Genomic DNA, 7,988 nt, shown 5'->3' with positions numbered 1-7,988 from the left:
TATCCTCCTCCCCAAAATGGGAGGTTCTTCAAGTTGATTGGTCAAAAGTGGTCTCCTGTTGATGTCACAGTCCACAGCCTTTGAGAACACACTCTACTCAGGGTTGGTCATGTGTGGTCTCAATTTAATCAACCTTAACTAGGTTCAACTTCTGAGAACAACACCCTACTCAAGGTTGGCCAGGTGTGGTCTAGATTTAATCATCATTAAGTAGGTTCTCAGTCTCACCCAATGCAATCAATTCCAAATCAATCTTCAGGTGGGGCTCCTGAGTGTCTGCAAAGTCCCATTATTTTATCACATGCTATAAAAAATGACAAGCAGGATGATTTCAGAAAGGCCTGGAAAGACTTACATGAACTGATATATTGCAAAGTGAGCAGAACCAGGAGTATGTTGTACAAAGTGACAGCAATATAGTTTGATGAAGAATAACTTAACTATTCTCTGCAATGCAATGATCCAAGATAATCCCAAAAGACTAATAATGAAGCATACTCTCTGTCTCCAAAAAAAGAACTCATATTGATTGAACACAGACTGAAGCAAGTTTCATTTTCTTCCATTTTTATTCAAATTTTCTTATACAAAATAACTAATACAGTAATGTTTTACATAATTGTACATGCATAACCTATATCTGATAGTTTATCACCTCAGGGAGGGAGTATGTGAGGGAGGGAAAGAGGGATAGAATTTGGGACTCAAAACTTTAAATAAAAATGTTAATTATTAAAAAAAACAATATTGGAATATCATGTTATACCTACAAGATTGGCTAAAATGATAAAAAGGGAAAGTGACAAATGTTGGCGAGGATGTAGAAAAATTGGAACATTAATTCATTGTTGGTAGAATTGTAAAATGATCCAACCATTCCAGCAATCTGGAATTATGCCCAAATAATTATTAAACTACCCCATTCTCTTTGACCCAGCAATGCCAACTACTTGGCACTTGGCACTACTTGGTCTATTTCCAAAGATGATTAGGGAACAAGGAAAAGAACCTATATATTCTAAAATGATTATATCAGTTTTCTTTGTGGGGGCAAAGAACCAGAAATTGTGGGGATGCCCATCAATAGCTGAACAAGTTGTGGTATATGGTTGTAACAGACTACTACTGTGCTATAAAAAATATTGAGCTCGAGGCAGCTAGGTGGTGGAGGGAAGCTAGGTGGCACAATGGATAAAGCACTGGCCCTGGAGGAGGACTTGAGTTCAAATCCAGCTTCAGACACTTGACACTTACTAGCTGTGTAACCCTGGGCAAGTCACTTAACCCTCATTGCCCTGCTGAAAGAAAGAGAAAAAAGAAAGGAAGGAAGGAAGGAAGAAAAAGAAAAAAAGAAAAAGAAATATTGAGCTCAATGATTTTAGAAAAAGCATGGAAAAACTTGTCTGAAATAATGAAGAGTGAAATGAGCAGTACCAAGAAAACATTGTATACAGTAAGAGCAATATTGTTTTAAGAATGACTTTGCATGAATAAGTTGTTTTGTCTATTATAAATACCCAAATTAACTATAAAGAACATATGAAGAAAGACATTATCTGCATCCAGAGAAATAACTGTTAAATAAAAGTATGTATAGAATAATTTTATATGTGTATTTGTGTGTACATACACCTATTTGTGTTTAATGATAGTCATCTCTAGGGTGGGTGGGAAGAAGGAAGAAAAAAAGAAACTTACATTGTATATTTGAAAGGAATAGCAAGGGGTGCATAGTAGATTTGCAGTTTTATGTATGATGATCTTTTTGTCGTACTATATTATGGAAATGCTTTATTACATAAATTAAAAATAAATTTTTTAAAATGCTGATGAAAGGACTATGTTATAGTTAGCTACACAACACTGTGTAGGTTCTAAATACCAGATATTGCACATAAAATCTCTTCTGTGTACAGCAGTTTACCTGATGCTTTCTTCTCTGTCCTTCTCAAAGGAATTGTCTTCATAAATGATGATTGTGCTTTTCTGTTCTGGTCGAGTGGATAATATTTGAGATGCAAAAATAGCTGAAGCAAAAAGAAGTTAATTTGTGAATCTTAAATTTTAATTTGAAATCAACAGATGATAGAATGAGGCAATTATAATTTTTTCCAAGTCAAAGGAGATCAAAAGATAAGAAAACAAAATACCAACACCTACAAATTCAGGTTATTTTAAGTGACAAGGTAACAATCTTCTGGTAATGTTCTTAATATTTATTTACTCTCTCTTCTCTTACACTCCCATCAGATGAATTTTCTTAGCATCTTTTATCTATTTCTGTCTCATGTCCTTTAAGACCTGGCTAAAGACTCACTATAGTATCTCTTTTAAAGTTACAAGTGAAGGGGCAGTTAGATGGCGCAGTGGATAAAGCACCAACTCTGGATTCAGGAAGACCTGAGTTCAAATCTGGCCTTTGACACTTACTAGCTGTGTGACCCTGGGCAAGTCACTTAATCCCCATTGCCTCACACACACACACAAAAATTAAAGTTACAAGTGAAATATATTACACTACTGAGGAAAGTAGAGGTCCTGAAGGTCTTTTTCCTCCAACTCCAATTAGGAAGAATGTGCCAAAAAAAAAAAAAAGGAAGAATGTACCATAAATACTTTCTGGGTAACATCTTCACAAATAAAATAATTCTATTAAAAATTGTGTACTTAGTGTAAAATGTAAAGAATGTTAAGATTTGTTTTACTGTTGTTTAAACTAAACCTTAAAATGACAAAAATAATTTTGTCAGTCATGTTTAACATATGACAGTTTCATAACCATGTCTGCCCCAAAGTAATTCTGCAGAATGCTGATGATAGGATAATAGGTTAACAAAGACAGGCTTATCAGCCTGAGAGAATGGCTGGAGGTAAAATCACTGTATATACTCAATGGAAGTATTAATTTATAATTAGCATTTTCTTGAGCATTCTATTCATTCAGTCCTTAAAATATTTATCCTTATTGACATTTTATGCAAAATAAAACTTCCTCCTAAAAACACACAGGGAAAAATGTATTTTAAGCATCAGTTACTGTGAACTGGTAGAAACAGTAACAAAAATATTCAAATCTGTAAAGACTATTATTCACAAATATGTTTAGTAAAGCATATTGTCACTCTTTAAAGCCAAATAAGAGTCTGAAAGCCTTTCAAGACTGGGTGAGAAAATTATAAAACAAAAAGAAAACAAAACTAAAAGGAGAAAACAAAATTGAAAAGGTGAAATCTGTGTGACTTGCATATGTTTATGAAGGCTTTCTACATACTTTGTCTATATAAGGAGCCTGTGCCATGGTTCAATCATTTCCTCCAAATTCTAGCTGAGTCTCATAGGTGTCTCCAAGTCTTCATTTTTAGTTTCACCCTTGAGGTTCATTTTTAGCACAAGGAGCTTGCACACTGTGATGAAAGGAGCAACTCTAAGCTGTTATAGGCTGTCCTTCAAATGTGTTCCCAAGCTCAACGGCTGCCTGGCAGATTTCTTCCCTAAGTAAGATTTGTCAGGAAAGTATTTGTGAAAGGCTGACAAGACAAATATGTGATCTGTCCTACAGAAAGGACAACAGTCCTGATCTTCTTTCCACACCCTGGAAAATACAACTATAGAAATTATTTTTCTGATTCACAATAAGTAAAACTTGAAATATACTTTATTTCAGGCCAATCTTTAGGTCATGCTCCTTTAATCTGAATTTTTTTTTAAATCTTTCCATTGATAAATTTCTGGCTACGTTTTTGTTAGGTTTTTGCACACAGTAAAATAAATGCTGTTACCCAGTGGTTCTAGCAATATGAAGAAGTGAATTCTTTTTTTTTTCTTTAAATTTAAAAAAAAAATTTAATGTTTTATTTTTTATCAATCACATGTAGAAACAATTTTAACCTTCTTTTTCACATTTTTGCATTCCAAATTCTCTTCTACTTCACCTCCTCCCCCCATCATTAAGAAGGCAAGGAATTTTATAAAGGTTATTCATGTGTAGTCACAGAAAATATATTTCCATATTAGTCATGTTGTGAAAGAAAACACAGATAAAAAAAAAAGAAAAGTAAAGTTTTAAAAAAAGTTATGCTTCGATCTGCATTCAGATTCCATGAGTTCTTTCTCTGAAGGTAGATGGCATTTTTCATCATAGGTCCTTTAGAACTGTCTTGGATCTTTGTATTACTAGGGATACCTAAATCATTCATGTTGATCATTGTATAATATTACTGTTATTGTGTACAATATTCTCCTGGTTCTGCTCACTTCACTTTGTATCACATTCATGGTAGTTCATGTAAGTCTTCCTGGGTTTTTCTGAAACCATTTTGTCCATCATTTCTTATAGCACAATAGTATTCCACCATAATTACAATACCTCAATTGATTCAGCCATTCTCTAATTGATGGGTATCCCTTCAATTTCCAATTCTTTGCCACCACAAAAAGAGTGGCTATAAATATTTTTTATACATATGGTCCTGTTCTATCTTTCTCTCTTTTTTATTTCTTTGGGATCAGACCTAGTCATGCTATTGCTAGGTAAAAGGACATGCAATATTTTATGCCACTTTGGGCATAATTCCAAATTGCTTGACGCAGTGGATTCTGAGAGGAATACTCTTTACTTCTGATTGAATTACATTCGTAATTATGGTGTCCATTTGGCTCCAGAGCCCTGTCCGGTGGAGGAAAGTCACTGATACCACACGGACTCTTGTGAATATTTCGGTTAGGCTTTGGGGCTTCCAAGGCCTCAACTCTTATAGAAAAAATAACAATAAATGTTGTGTTACAAGATTTTGCTTTTTTGCTGTAATAGGTGTTAACCAAGGTTACACTTCTGAACCATTCAAACTCATTGCTTCTTTGGCCCCCTCTGGTCGTCAGCCCAGAATTTTTCTTCTACTTGTTCCTCAATCCCTTGTCCTTCTTTTCTTTTCTCTGGATGATCACTCCCAGCTTGGTAGAGCTGATCAGTTGATTACACAGATGGCAGAAGCTCAGGTTGGGAAGAGACAGCATTAAGGGTCGTCAAGTTCAACTCTTAAGTGCCAGGAAGTCTCCCTTAATCATATTCTCAACAAGTGGAAATCCAGACTGGAGGAAGTCACTACCACCAGATATGTCCCTTCCACTTTTGGACAGCTCTAATTAGGAAGTTTTTCTTTACCTTGAGCTGAATTCTGCCTCCATGAAACTTCTCCCTATTGTTTCTGGTTCTGTCACCAAGGACCAAGCAGAACAAGTCTGAGCCTCTTCATGAAGTCATTTAATCAAATCCTAGCAGTTGGCCATCATATTCCCTCTACATCTGCTTTTTTCCAGGACATATGCCTTCCAGTTCCTTCAATTGGTCTCCATGCAGTATCTTATGATCTCAGTCCTTTCTTAAGCTCACACTCAGAACTGAATGTAATATTCCAGATGTGATCTGACAGGGGCAGACTCTTGTACTATGTATATACTCAGATCTATCCTCTTTCTTTCAGTTTCCATCTACACTGTAAGAAATCTTTTTTTAAAAAAAATTTGCTTCCCTGGTATCCCCCACAGGACCTAGCAGATGCCCAATGTTGGTTATATGATCACACTAATGTACTCCCAATCAATTCTTCCTGATTGAGTGTAACTGAAGAACTAAAATGTTTGGCCTCTACCAATCAATTAATCAATCAACAAGTTTCTTTAAGTACCTACTATGTGCCAAGCCCTCAATCATGAAACAAGGAGCTCATGGTCTATTCTGATCATAATTCTTTGGAAAATGATATCATGAAGGTATTTTCACTGAGTTTTCTGTTATTTGTAATCAGATAAATATATTTAGATATTATTGCAATAGCCAGAGGTGAGTAGGCACTACTCGGGGACTAGGGTTGGAGGTTTCTTCCCTTCCTGACTGGCTCACTTCAATGACTGCTGCAGGGATACTCTGTCCTTGTGGGCACTAACTACTGATGCAGTGGAGTTGAAAGGCCTGAATCTTGCACTTACTCCCTTTTCATTCTGAATGTGGGGAGAGTATGTGTGGGAGGCAAGGTCCTAGTCTTGGCCCCTCATGGGTACTGGAGACCTCCATTTTCCAAAGGAGTTCCTAGCTGCCTGCTATGTAGGTACTGTTCCCTACCACTATACAGAGATTAAGAGGATCCCTCAGGTCTCTGATTCTGCCAAGGGCCAGAGAAGGTAGGAGATCCTGAGCCAGAGCAGGGAAGAGTTCCTGCTCCCATCACTGCCTCAGACCTGTCTCTTGTCATTCTACTAAACAAAAGGCAGTGGCTACAAGCTGCCCAGTCCTCAGAGGCGCCTCCCCTTCTCCAAAAGGCACTTGTGGCCACAATTCCCATCCCCAAAACAGTGATGCTGAGGGTTGTATCCATCCACCCACAGCCCAGGACAAGTGAGCTCCTTCACCACAAAACCTCCTCACAAACTATTTTTGTAGATTCTCTGCTCCTTTGGTCTGATGAACTGAGTGATCTGGTCACCTGGTATTTCCCATTCAATGGCCTCTGGGATCCAAGGTCACTGTTTGTGGAGGTGAAAATCCTTGTCCCCTGCTACTCCAAATGCTGCCCAGTTCTCCTGTCACAGAGCCCTTCTTCCCCTCAGACTTCCATTTTCCTTCCCTCATGACACTGGAGGGTCCGGAAGATGCTTTGCTCCCCACTGCACCCCAACCCTAGCCCTAAACAATCTCCTTTCTCTTGATGTTAACTCAACAAGCAATTATTCATCTCCTACTGTTTGCCAGGCCCTGCATTGAGTACTGAGGATACAAAGTAAGACAGAAACAGTCCCTAGCCTCAAGAAGCTCACAGTCAAATGGAGGAGGTCACAGAGGAAGGCACGAGGACGGAGGAAAGTTGGGAGAAGCTCCTGCAGTAGGTGGGATTTTAGCTGTGATGAGGAGGAAGCTGGGGGAGGGGGACAGAGCAGAGGAGGAAGAGCCTTCCAGGAATGGAGGACAGGGCAGAGAAAATGCCTGGAAGTAAGAGATGGAGGGTCTTGTAGGATGAACAGCGAGAAGGCCTGAGTCACTGGATCACAGAGCAGACAGGGGGGAGTAGGGTATAAGACTAGAAAGGATGGAAGGGCAGGTTATAATGTGCGGTAAAAGCTAATCAGAGGGGCAGCTAGGTGGTGCAGTGGATAAAGCTCCTGCCCTGGATTCAGGAGTACCTGAGTTCAAATCCGGCCTCAGACACTTGACACTTATTAGCTGTGTAACCCTGGGCAAGTCACTTAACCCCCATTGCCCCACAAAAAAACAAAAAAAAAACAAAAAGCTAATCAGAAGGGCAGCTAGGTGGAGCAGTGGATAAAGCACCAACCCTGGATTCAGGAGGACCTGAGTTTAAATCCAGTCTCAGACACTTGACATTAGCTGTGTGGCCCTGGGCAAGTCACTTAACACTCATTGCCCCACCCCCCCATAAAAGCTAATCAGAGAATTTAATATTTGATACTGTAAATGATAGGCAGACACTGTGATGTATATTCTATCTAATCCTGCCCAGATGTTTGTCCTCCTTTTCTTAAAGAGTCAGGATCTTGTTAGCAGTTTTTCTCTCTCCTACAGCCTCTGCCCTCCTACTTGGAGACTTTAATATTGATCATGATACTCCTTGAGACATTGTGACCTCTCAGGTAATCATCTCTCCCAGCTTTCATGATCTCCCTCTCTCCTCTTCCCATGAGAAGAGTAATGCCTTAGATCTGTACTCTGAACCCTCACACCCCTAACTCTAAATCTTCCCCCATGGTCAGGTTCTCCCATCCTTCTATTCTTCCACCTTCCCATCTTTCCTCCTTTAGCAGAACCTGAATGACCCATACACACACACACACACATACACACACACACACACACACACACACACACACACACACACACACACACACACCTTCCCAATGCACCGTGCTGGGGCACCATAGCATGATTGGGAATCACAGGACTTTTCTCAGGTCCTTCTCAATGTGACATCTGTGATTCA

Source organism: Dromiciops gliroides, chromosome 1 (assembly GCF_019393635.1).
Source record: "Dromiciops gliroides isolate mDroGli1 chromosome 1, mDroGli1.pri, whole genome shotgun sequence".
Taxonomy (NCBI): Eukaryota; Metazoa; Chordata; class Mammalia; order Microbiotheria; family Microbiotheriidae; genus Dromiciops; species Dromiciops gliroides.
Note: the sequence above shows the minus strand (reverse complement) of the source record.